Here is a 13,112-nt window from a genome sequence, read left to right on the forward strand (position 1 = left end):
AAATTCTCTCTTGTTGAGATGCTCTTTAACTGATACTCTTGTAGTATAAATGTTACATGCCACTTATTAGCTAATGTTGTCCAGGTCCCTCTGCGCATAGAACTCAGAGTGATGCATTATAAAGAAATTGAATTCCCATCTATACCACAGGTTTTACACTCATTAAAGACAAATACTTGCGCATGAAATTAAAAGATTCTCAGGCAGAAGTGGTGCTGTGAAGGACGCTGAGTTTTGAGGGTACATCGAGAGGAAGTGTCCATTTTCTTGACAGGTGAAATGCAAATGTTTGCCTTCCAAGTTGAATCCTTTTTGAGGAAAAACATGTTTTAAATTATGAATGAATGTTTTGAAAGCCCAGAGTGTAAACTCTGGTGTTCAGTGGTCAGATATCAGGAGCGAGCAACTGATAGATCCTATATTTTCTTTTCACTTAATGTTATTACACACAATGTCCACAATGAAATATTTCAGCTCATTGAACCTGTACGACTTCCTAAATCTAGTGCCATTCAGGTGAGGGTGTTTTCCATAATGCACAAGCTGCACAGGCAAACTCTCTCTTACTGCCCGCAAAACAATCATTTCTTTTATTTGCAGAATGCTTTGCAACATCTTGAGGAGAGAATGAAGATCTACAAATGCATATTCTTATTACGTGCTAAATTGAAAGACAATGTATGACTAAGATGAATGCAAATTAATTGCTTGGGTTGTATTAGGGGAAGGAATAATTTTGGACATCAGATATACAGTATCCTAAAACATAGGAGCAGAAATAGGTTATTTGGTCCATCAAGACTGCCCTGCCATGAACTGATCCATTTCCCTACTCTGCCCCACTGCCTGGCCTTCTCCCCATAACTTTTCATGCTCCAGCTAATCAAGAATCTATCAATGTTTGCTTTAAATCTACCCAATTACCTGGCCTCCACTACTGTCTGTGGCAACAATTCCACAGATTTACCACCCTCTGGATGAAGAAATTCCTATGTACCTCTGTTCTAAGTGGATGCCCTTCAATCCTGAAGTTGTGCCCTCTTGACATGAACTCTCACACCATTTCATATGACCTCTGTACATACCTTTCAACATTCAAAATGTTTCAATGAGATCCCTCTCATTCCACTAAATTCCAGTGAATACAAGCCAAGAGCTGTCAAACACTCCTCGTATGATAACCCTTTCGAACATGGAATCATCCTAGGAAACCTCCTTTGAAGTCATTCCAATGTCAGCACATCTTTTCTTAAATGAGGATCCTAAAACTGGTCACAATACTCCAAATCAGGTCTCACCAATGTTCTAGAAACCCTCAACATCACATCGCTGCTCTAATATTCTATTTCTCTTGAAATAAATGCCAGCATTGCATTTGCCGCCTTCACCACCATGCAAGTTTTTACCTTCCTTCAGGCTTTACTGCAAGAGGTAAATACCCTTTGCATCTGGGTATTTTCAATTTGCTCCCCATTTTAAAAAAGTCTGTCCATTTATTTTTGCTACCAAAGTGCATAACTGTACACTTTCCCGCATTATATTTCATTTCCTACTTTGTCTATTCTCCTAATCTGTCTAAGTAGTTCTGCAGTCTCCATGTTTCCTCTACACTACCTGATCCTCCACTTACCTTCATATCACCTGCAAATTTTCCATAAAGTCATTCATTTCATAATCGAAATCATTAATATACAACATTAAAAAAGAAGAGGCCCAACATCAATCCCTGTGGGATACCACTAGAAGCTAGCAGCCAATCAGAATATGATCCTTGTTTTCCAATTCTGCTTCCTGCCCATCATCCAATGCTCTACCGTTGCTAGTATGTTTCCTGTTATACCATTGGCTCTTGTTAAGTAGCCTCACATGCAGCAGCTTGTTAAAGGCCTTCTGAAAATCTAAATACACAACATCTATTGGCAGAGCCTAAATTACATACTGCAAAACAAAATCCGGTGCAGTAAATGATGGCAATGCTTCACTTCTAGACAAAACTTCTTGTAATGATAGAGTGCTAGAGGGAGACTAGTTTGTGGTAGCTTGGGTTGGATTCAAGATGGATGCCTCCACACGGTTGTAAATGGGTTCTATACTTTTTTTTACCTATAGTTGTTTTAAAAGAACCCAAGTTTCTTTATTACATCACATGATGCCAAGAGTGTGCAGAGTGAGAATCAGTCAATAACAGCAGAGTAAAGGCTCCTCACACTGTAAATTGGACTAGAAATGTCAACCAGGAGTGGAGGCTGTTCAAACTTGCAAGCCAGTGTACTTGATTGTAAACCTGATGCATGGAAGATTCCACTGCTACTTACCATGATGGGACCTCAAGCACTAGAGGTTTTCAACATGTTTGTTTTTGCCAAGGCAGAAAGTCATAGCAATTTTGACAAGGTTATTGAGATGATTTAATGAAGACTGTTCATCAAAGTAAAGCGAAACATTTGAGTGGTATGTGCTTTGCTCGTGAGAGGGTGGGAGGGAGGGAGGGAGGTTAAAAGCAGGTAAATGAAATTTTGGATTGCTGCAAAATTCAATAATCTGATCAACACAGATTTGGGATTATTGATAAGAAAGTGAGAGATAGGTTTCTGTGAGAGACTGGGCTTACCTTAGTTGATGCTATGAAGATATGCCACACTTGTGAAATAGCTCTTCAGTACACAAAAAAAGTTTGGTGATAGGTTAAAAGCTAGTGAAAATGAAGGCATAGTCATCGCAACACACACAAACAAAAATGAGATATATGAAACAACACGAAGGAGAGACATTCATTTGCAAATGATGTGGCACTTAACATGCACGGTGTATGGAAAAGCCTATAATAAGTGCAAAGAACAGCATCATTATGCAAAGCAATATTTTTCAAAAGAGAAACAAAACAGACGTGAAAGCATTCACCCTATAGAAGAAACTGCTCTGTGATGCCCTCTTCATGGGCATGGTAGTGCAGGAAGACTAAACCAACAGACACTGAACTGTCAAGTGTGAACAGAGTTGAGAGGATAAAGTAGACTGTCATTGCAAACAAATAGAACAAATATTCCTTTGAAGCTGAACGCAGGGGCAAAGGTCAATTTGATCTGTGAGCGCAACATCAGGGCAATGAAGATGAAGCCATACATCCATTCAAATCCTGGAGAGCTCAAAGCCTACAGTTGACAGCATCAACACGAAAGGTACATGTAAACTTAAGGTGAAAGATAAAGAGCACCACCTCAAGTTCACAGCAGTCCCAGATGGACTTGAATCACTGCTGGGTAACAAAGCATGTGAAAAATTGAGCCTAGTCAAGACTGTGTACACACCAGAGAAATCTATTGTGTTAGCTGATGCATTATCCAGGGCACAATGCAGAGTGAAGCACATAATGAGAGTTCCACAGAGACTGATGTGAATCTCCACGTGAACTTGATCTGATAATCTCTTCCCATATCTGACAAGTAATCCAAGCAGATCGCAGCTGAAACAGAAAAAGACAGTTCTACAGAAAGTCGCTAAGAATCTGAATGAAGGATGGCCTTGAGGTGAATGTCAGCCATACTACAACATCTGAGCTGAGCTAAATTGTCATTCCTTAATCACTGAGACAAGAAATGCTGAAAAGAGTGCATGAGGTGCCCCTTGGAATGGAAAAAATGCAGACCTGCTGTTTATTGGCCAGGGATAAATGCTGACATTGACAGGATGGTTTCCAGGTGTGAGACCTGTTTGAATCATCACGCACAGGAATCCATGATCATAACTGACTTACCAGCAGAACCATAGCAGAAAGTTGGGACTGATCTGTTCCACATGGATGGAAAGAATTACTTGCTAGTTATCGATTATTTATCGAATTATCCTGAGATTGTGCTTCGAACATGCCTGCTGCTTATGTGATCAAGTGTATGAAATCAATCTTTGTAAGACATGGAATTCCTCAAATTGCCTATAGTGACAATGGACCGTGCTGCAGTTGTACGGAATTCCAGAACTTTGCAGAAGAGTGTGATTTTTCGACAAGCGACTTCAAATCCTCTGCATCCACAGTCAAATGGTAAAGTAGAGAAAGGAGTTCACATCATCAAACAGTTGCTCAAGGAAATGCAAGACAGTGACTCAGATCCTTATCGAACTCTATTGAGTTGGAGCTTCACCAACTGAACATGGCAGGTCACCCGCTGAGCTTGTGATGAGATGGATAATATGCATCACACTTCCCTACTCTGCAGACCCAAACAAAAACAAATGTCAAATGGAAACAAAAGCATCTGCAATGGAGATGAAAACAAGTCCGCAAGAAGCTTAGGGCCACTGGCACAACGTGACACAGCGAGACTCTGAGATTCCAAATCTTGGGACAAAAAGGCCACTTCGGTAGGAAGTAAATCCAAGATCCTACATGGTCAGAACAGAAGATGGTCAAATACTGAGAAGGAATTGAAAAAGCCTGATTTTAAAAATGCAAGAGACATTGCAGGGACAGACAAATGCAGAAGATCCAGCCTGCACTGCAACAGAGGAAACAACACCAATGCGAGACAATAGTGGACCAGCAGAGCCGACACACGCACCTGTGTTAAGATCCGCACGTGTTATCAAGGGACCTGATGGGCTGAATCTCTGAAAGAAAAAGTGCACAATTAAAATGTTTGTGCTGACAATGTTTGTTTGTATTGAACTTTAAATTGAAATGAAATCAGTATTAGTGTGTTTATGTTGTTAGATGAAACATCTCAAGGAAAGGGGATATAATTATAGAGTGCAAGTGATCCTTCTGACCATTAGAGGGTGTCGGACACTAGTTTGTGGTGACTTGGGTTGGATTCAAGATGGATGCCTCCACACAGTCGTGAAAGAGTTCTGTAGCTAATAAAGTGTAGTTGTTTTAAAAGAACCCAAGTTTCTTTATTACAATAAAAGAAACAGGAGAAGGCAACACTTCACTCCCAGATGAGACTTCTACACCTGATTCGACTACAAGAACAAGAAAGAATCACCACTGTACATCCCCATGTCCCCTGATGCTCCTCTCCTGTCTGTATCTGAGGATGATGTGAGCCTGCCCTCAGGTGAGTGAGTTCAAGGAAAGCATCTGATCCAGACAGAGTACCTAGCCCATTATTAAAAATCTCTGCTGACCAATTTACCAATGTATTTACGGATATCTTCAACATCTCACACCACAGAGGTGACAGTTGTACTGGTGTCCCAAAAGAGTGTAGTAACCTGTCTAAATGACTATCAACCAGTGGCACTCATAGCAACAGTGATAATGTATTTTGAAAGGCTGATGTTGCAGCATATCAGCTCCTGTCTGAGCAGTGATCGGGATCTGTTCTGATTTGGCTATTGTAGTAACTGGTCTACAGCAGATGCCATCTCACTGCCTTTACACAAATCGGGAAAAAGTGGACAGCAATGATGCATACACCAGGATGCTTTTATTGACTAGATTTTGGCATTTAACACTCTCAAAACTGATTATCAAAATCCAAGATCTGGGACTCAACTCCCCACTGTGTAATTGGATCCTTGATTTCCTCTGCTCCAGACCACAATCTGTGAGGATTGCTAAGAATATCTCCTCCACAATCTCCATCAGTACCCGAGCACCACAGGGCTGCATTCTTAGCCCCCTGCTCTATTCACTTTATACATGTGTGACTTATTTTGGTAACAATAACATCTACAAATTCGCTGACGATACTCAGTAATGGGCTGTATAAAAAGGTGCGATGAGAATGAAAACTTGGCTGAATGGTGCACCAAACTGATTGTTGACTTCAAGAAGGGAAATTAAGATGTGTACAATCCAGTGATTATCAGAGGTGGACAGGCTGAATAAGTTTAAATTTTTGAGAGTCACTGTCTCAGAGGATCTTTTCTGGATCCGACACACCAATGGCATCATGAAGAAAACACGTCAGCACTTCTACTTCCTCAGGAGTTTGCAGAGTTTGTATGATATCGGAAACCCTGGCACATTTCTGCAGATGTGTGTTGGAAAGTGTACTGACCAGCTGCATCAGTCTGGTATGAGGTCACCAATACCCCGGAGCACAAAGCCCTATAAAAGGTAGTGGACACAGCCCAGGACATCTCAGGCAAAACCTTTCCCACCATCGAGAACATCTACGGGAAATGTCACCGTTGGAGAGCAATGGAAAATATCAAGATTCTCACCACCCAGCACACACACTGTTCTCAGTGCTAAGGTAGTAGACACAGCCCAGGACATCTCAGGCAAAACCTTTCCCACCATCGAGAACATCTACGGGAAATGTCACCGTTGGAGAGCAATGGAAAATATCAAGATTCTCACCACCCAGCACACACACTGTTCTCAGTGCTAAGGTAGTAGACACAGCCCAGGACATCTCAGGCAAAACCTTTCCCACCATCGAGAACATCTACGGGAAATGTCACCGTTGGAGAGCAAAGGAAAATATCAAGATTCTCACCACCCAGCACACACACTGTTCTCAGTGCTAAGGTAGTAGACACAGCCCAGGACATCTCAGGCAAAACCTTTCCCACCATCGAGAACATCTACGGGAAATGTCACCGTTGGAGAGCAATGGAAAATATCAAGATTCTCACCACCCAGCACACACACTGTTCTCAGTGCTTAGGTAGTAGACACAGCCCAGGACATCTCAGGCAAAACCTTTCCCACCATCGAGAACATCTACGGGAAATGTCACCGTTGGAGAGCAATGGAAAATATCAAGATTCTCACCACCCAGCACACACACTGTTCTCAGTGCTAAGGTAGTAGACACAGCCCAGGACATCTCAGGCAAAACCTTTCCCACCATCGAGAACATCTACGGGAAATGTCACCGTTGGAGAGCAATGGAAAATATCAAGATTCTCACCACCCAGCACACACACTGTTCTCAGTGCTTAGGTAGTAGACACAGCCCAGGACATCTCAGGCAAAACCTTTCCCACCATCGAGAACATCTACGGGAAATGTCACCGTTGGAGAGCAATGGAAAATATCAAGATTCTCACCACCCAGCACACACACTGTTCTCAGTGCTAAGGTAGTAGACACAGCCCAGGACATCTCAGGCAAAACCTTTCCCACCATCGAGAACATCTACGGGAAATGTCACCGTTGGAGAGCAATGGAAAATATCAAGATTCTCACCACCCAGCACACACACTGTTCTCAGTGCTTAGGTAGTAGACACAGCCCAGGACATCTCAGGCAAAACCTTTCCCACCATCGAGAACATCTACGGGAAATGTCACCGTTGGAGAGCAATGGAAAATATCAAGATTCTCACCACCCAGCACACACACTGTTCTCAGTGCTAAGGTAGTAGACACAGCCCAGGACATCTCAGGCAAAACCTTTCCCACCATCGAGAACATCTACGGGAAATGTCACCGTTGGAGAGCAATGGAAAATATCAAGATTCTCACCACCCAGCACACACACTGTTCTCAGTGCTACCATCAGGATAGAATTACACCACCAGGTTCAGGAACAGCTGCTACCCCTCCACCATCAGACTTCAAAAATTAGCTCAGGGACTCAATTAAGGACTCTTACTTTTGCTCTTTTAATCCTCTCTGTATTGCACAGTTGTTTACATTTCTTTATTTGTTTACGCATGTACATTGTGCAGGGTTTTTTGCACTACCAATAAGTTGTAGTTCTGCTCACCCACAGGAAGAAAAATCTCAGCGTTGTATGTGATGTACGTACTCTGATAATAAATCTGAAATCCGATCTCCATAATCTAGACTGTTTGTCACTTTCTCAAAGAATTCCAAAGGTTTATAAAGCAGGATTTTTCCTTTTAGGAAAACCATGCTGACTTTGGCCTATCGTGTCATATGTCTCCAAATACTTCATACGCCATCCTTTACAATCGACTCCAACATCTTCCCAAACACTGACGTCAGGTTAACCAGTCAATAATTTCCTTACTGCTTCCTCCTTCCCTTTTTGAATAGTGGGATCACATTTGCAAATATTTTTTGCAGTCCTCCTGGACCATGGCAGAATCTATTGATTTGTGAAAGATCATTATCAATGTCTCCACTATCTCTACTGTAAGTTTCTGTATCTTTAATGTTCACCACATTCCTTCGAAAAGACAGTCAGGGCCTTATTTTAAGCATCTCATCTGATGGATTATCATGCACTCCTGCAGAAACAAACTGGGAGGTTATGGTTTTTATTACAATGTGCTCCTCCACAATCTAAAATCAATAGTAAAGGATATTTTCAATGTACCCTTGAGGAGAAATTTAAATTATGTTCTAACTAAATTAAAAAAAATGTATAAAATAGTTATTTCTAATCAGAAGCAATGATTTAATATTTATACTGTTCTCACCATATGAAATCTGTAACTTTACAATATGTGAGGCTGCAATATTTTGACCAATTACTGAATTAATCCTTTAGGGCTCTGCACAAAGAGTAGAATGTTTAGCTCTAAATAGATGTTGGCATTGGTACAATGATCCATTAGCATGAATTGCTCTCACTGTTGCATTGAACAGTGCTTTTAGTTTTGCATTTGCATTCTCTCTCAGACCTATTATGTAAGCTGCAAAGTTTGACCATAAGAAACCATTATCAGATTTGCAGATTCCAAAAAAAATTGCTTGGAGGTATTATTCAAGAAATGGATTTTCTATTGCAATGAACACTTCATCAAAATGGGATGTTGAAGCAAAATGGCAGAATATTAACTAGAAACCTGAATCTGTGGCTTCATTGGGACACCTGAGGCAAAGTCAGAATACCCTTTAATTTCATTGCAGCAGTAACATTGAAAATAAAATGAACCCAGTTCACCTTGTAAAATCTTTGATACACCAATAAAGCATGTATTGTATAGTTCTGCTATATTTTTATTTCAGTCTCTCATTTAATCTTTTAAAAGTAATTTTCTAGCACTAAATTCTGAATTTCAGCAAATTAAACTATTTTTCATGGGATATTTGATGTTGTGTTCCGTTTTATCTATGTTGTCAGTTTGACAAATGATTCAAATCAAGCAGCATGTTCTATGATCAAAAGGCTAATATAGCTGCCAAGTGGAACAAAAAATTGAAGCCTGTTTCACGGTTTAAAACAAAAATCAGTGATACTTTCTTTATATAAAACATTTTCAGCCATAACTATTCTTATATCAAATTCCTTCAGCTACTTTAACATTGTGTTTATAATAAAGAAATGTATGGTAGTGTATAACATAATAATTTGAAATGAAAGATGAAACAAAACAAATGTATGAATTGTTAAAATAACATGACATTAACAAGCAGACCAATCATATAATTACGTCAAGATTATTGTCATCTGATTGTACAAGTACAGCTTTCTCCAGATCTTTGTGCAAAACATGCAGACACACAACCAGACATAATACTCATACATTCAAATAATACATATGAAGGACAAGTATTTTATCTATACAAAAAAAAATATTGACTTGTACAATTGAGTCTCAGATGTTTAATGTCAGCAGTTCTTTTGGTTGTTTAGCACTCTTACTGCCCGTGGGAAGAAGCTGTTCCTCAGCCTGTTGGTGCTAGCTCGATACTCCTGTATCTCTTCCCCGACGGGACCAGCTGAAAGATGGTGTGCACAGGGTGGAACTGTGGAAGGGGTCCTCAGTGATTTTTGAGCACCCTCTTCAGACAATGATCCTGGCAGATCACATTGATGTGGCCCTGTGGATTGACCTCCGATCCATTTCTCTGCAGCAACTGTACCACACTGTGATGGAGCTGGACTGGACGTTCTCAGTAGAGCTCCTGTAGAAGGTTGACATAATGGTGGCTGGTAGCCTTACCTGCTTCAGTCTTCTCAGAAAGTACAGTTGCTGTTGGCCTTCCTGACCAGTGAGGAGATATTGAGTGTCCACAAAAGGTCACTATTTAAGTGAACTCTAAGGAATTTTGTTCTCTCCACTACAGAGTTGTTGATGATACAATCAAATCGAAAGGTGAAGACATGGGAGACTACAGATGCTGGAATCTGGAGCCAAAAACAAGCTGCTGGTTGAACCCACTGGGTTGGAAGTATTTGTGAGGGGAGAAAGGAAATGTTTGAAGTTTCAGGTTGAGTCATTTTTCCCCTCACTGAGGTTATTTGACCTGCCGAGTTCCACCAGGAGCTTTTTTCGCTCCAAATTTTAGGGTCAGTTTGATGATTCTGAACTCTTGATTGGGAGTGAGATTGCATTTGCGGGGAGTACAACTCAAATCTGGGGGCTGCATTTGTGTGGAAGCTGCTTTTGGCAACACTGAGGCACTCTTTGAGGCTGTGGCTGAACTGAAGTTGGCAAGGCTCGCAGCTGCAATAAAAAGCCATGCATGATGCGGGGAAAACCGGGTCGTGGGTCCTCCATGACTTCCTGCCTCAGATTTAGTGTCAACCCCAGGCTAGATAATGAGGAAGTGCAATCTAATTTCTGATGTAATTGATGTGCTCATTGCAGATTGATATGCAATGGGTCAAATGCAGCTCCTCATCATGGGATCCTGTCTCATTTCTGATCCTCTATACTTCTCCAATTTCATTCAGCAACTGACTAGGACAGAAGCCTGAAGAGAGCACTTTCTTTACTATTTTCTATTGACTGTGGCAACCTGAAACAACCAAAGAAAGCAACCAACTCTTGGAGCAAGAACTGATGCAAACTAGCTGGCAATCTACTGCATGTGTTAATTCTTTTAAATTGAGTCATACAAGATGGTAATAGGCCCTTGCGGCCCTGAGCCTGTGCCACCCAATGAAGTCAAGTTTATTGCCATCTCATTGCACAAGTATAACCCCATGAAACAGCGGTCTCTGGTCCTCAGGGCAAAACACACAGACCCACAACTGGGCAAAACACACATACAGACAAACAATACATATGCACTTTTAATGTATACAAATATTGTTTTGTAAATATGAGAGTCTCAGATGGTTTGTGAGCTGTTCCTTTGGTCGTTCAATATTCTCGCTGCATGTGGGAAGAACTATTCCTCAGCCTGATGGAGTTGCCTCTGACACTCCTGTATCTCTTCCCCGACAGGAGCAGCTGGAAGATGCTGCGTAGAGAGTGAAGGAGTCTTCGGTAATTTTGCATGATCTCTTCGGACAATTATACCAGTAGATCACATTGATGGGGGGAGGGAGACTCCAGTGATCATTCAACCTTTACATTCAGCACTGGATTTGAACCTACGTCACTGGCGCTGTAACAGCAGAGCGCTAACCGCTATGCTAACTGTGCCTCTGCATTGAATGATCCTTTCTCGTTGCATGGTGTAACAGTCTGGGAGAGCAGGGACATTTTCCAGTGGTTGAATACATGTTCAGCTTTGTGTGTAAGAGAGGCTTTAACTTGGAAGTACTGAAGTAAAAACTGGCAGCATGGTCAAATCAAGATGCAGTCCATAGACATCCTGATCTACTTAGCATATCTCTGGCAGATGATTATAGACATAGAATATTACAACACAGTAAAGGCTCTTTGGCCCATGATGTTGTACTAACCCATATATACCTACTAAAAAGGATGCACAAGGTTCGTGTAGTGGTTAGAGCAATGCTGTTACAGCACCAATGAATGAGGTTCAAATCCCACAGCCTGTAAGGAGTTTGCACAATCTCCCCTTGTCTGCCTGGGTTTCCTCTGGGTATTTTGGTTTCTTTCTACCATTCAAAACATACTGGGGGCTTGTAGGTCAATTGGGTGTAAATGGAAGACATGGGATCGTGGGTTGAAGGGGCCTGTTACCATACTATATGTCTAAATTAAAATTAAATTAAACTCTCCATACTCATAATCTCTATTTCTTCAGTATATGAATTTCATGTCTTCAGGAATATTAAACCTGGACCAAATGGCACGGTTAGAGAAACGGTTAGTGCAATGCCATCTGGGTTTGAATCCAGCACTGCCTGTAAGGACTCTGTGTGTTCTCCCCATGTCCTGTCTCAGTTTTGTCTGGGTGTTCTGGTTCCCTCCCACCTTCTAAAGATGTTGGTAGGTTGCTGGTCTTAATTGGGTGCATGGATTTTAATGACTGGAAATGGCTTTTACCATGTTGTTTCTTAGATATATATATATTTAGGACTGCCTAAAGAAATCTCTTGGTGCCTACCACATTGACCACCGCCAGTGGGCTGATAACGCCTCAAACCGTGCATCTTGGCGCCTCACAGTTTGGCGGGCAGCAACCTCCTTTGAAGAAGACCGCAGAGCCCACCTCACTGACAAAAGGCAAAGGAGGAAAAACCCAACACCCAACCCCAACCAACCAATTTCCCCCTGCAACTGCTGCAACCGCGTCTGCCTGTCCTGCATCGGACTTGTCAGCCACAAACGAGCCTGCAGCTGACGTGGACTTTTTACCCCCTCCATAAATCTTCGTCCGCGAAGCCAAGCCAAAGAAAAAAAAAAAATATATATATATATATCTAAATCTACATATCTAAATCTACATATCTAAATCTACATATCTAAATCTACATATCTAAATCTACATATCTAAATCTACATATCTAAATCTACATATCTAAATCTACATATCTAAATCTACATATCTAAATCTACATATCTAAATCTACATATCTAAATCTCTATCTCTAAATCTCTATCTCTCAATCTCTATCTCTCAATCTCTATCTCTCAATCTCTATCTCTCAATCTCTCTCTCTCTCTCTCTCTATCTCTCTCTCATCAATCTCTCTCTCTCAATCTCTCTCTCTCAATCTCTCTCTCTCAATCTCTCTCTCTCAATCTCTCTCTCTCAATCTCTCTCTCTCAATCTCTCTCTCTCAATCTCTCTCTCTCAATCTCTCATCTCTCTCTCAATCTCTCTCTCTCAATCTCTCTCTCTCAATCTCTCTCTCTCAATCTCTCTCTCTCAATCTCTCTCTCTCAATCTCTCTCTCTCAATCTCTCTCTCTCAATCTCTCTCTCTCAATCTCTCTCTCTCAATCTCTCTCTCTCAATCTCTCTCTCTCAATCTCTCTCTCTCAATCTCTCTCTCTCAATCTCTCTCTCTCAATCTCTCTCTCTCAATCTCTCTCTCTCAATCTCTCTCTCTCAATCTCTCTCTCTCAATCTCTCTCTCTCAATCTCTCTCTCTCAATA

Source organism: Narcine bancroftii, chromosome 2, assembly GCF_036971445.1.
Source record: "Narcine bancroftii isolate sNarBan1 chromosome 2, sNarBan1.hap1, whole genome shotgun sequence".
NCBI lineage: Eukaryota > Metazoa > Chordata > Chondrichthyes > Torpediniformes > Narcinidae > Narcine > Narcine bancroftii.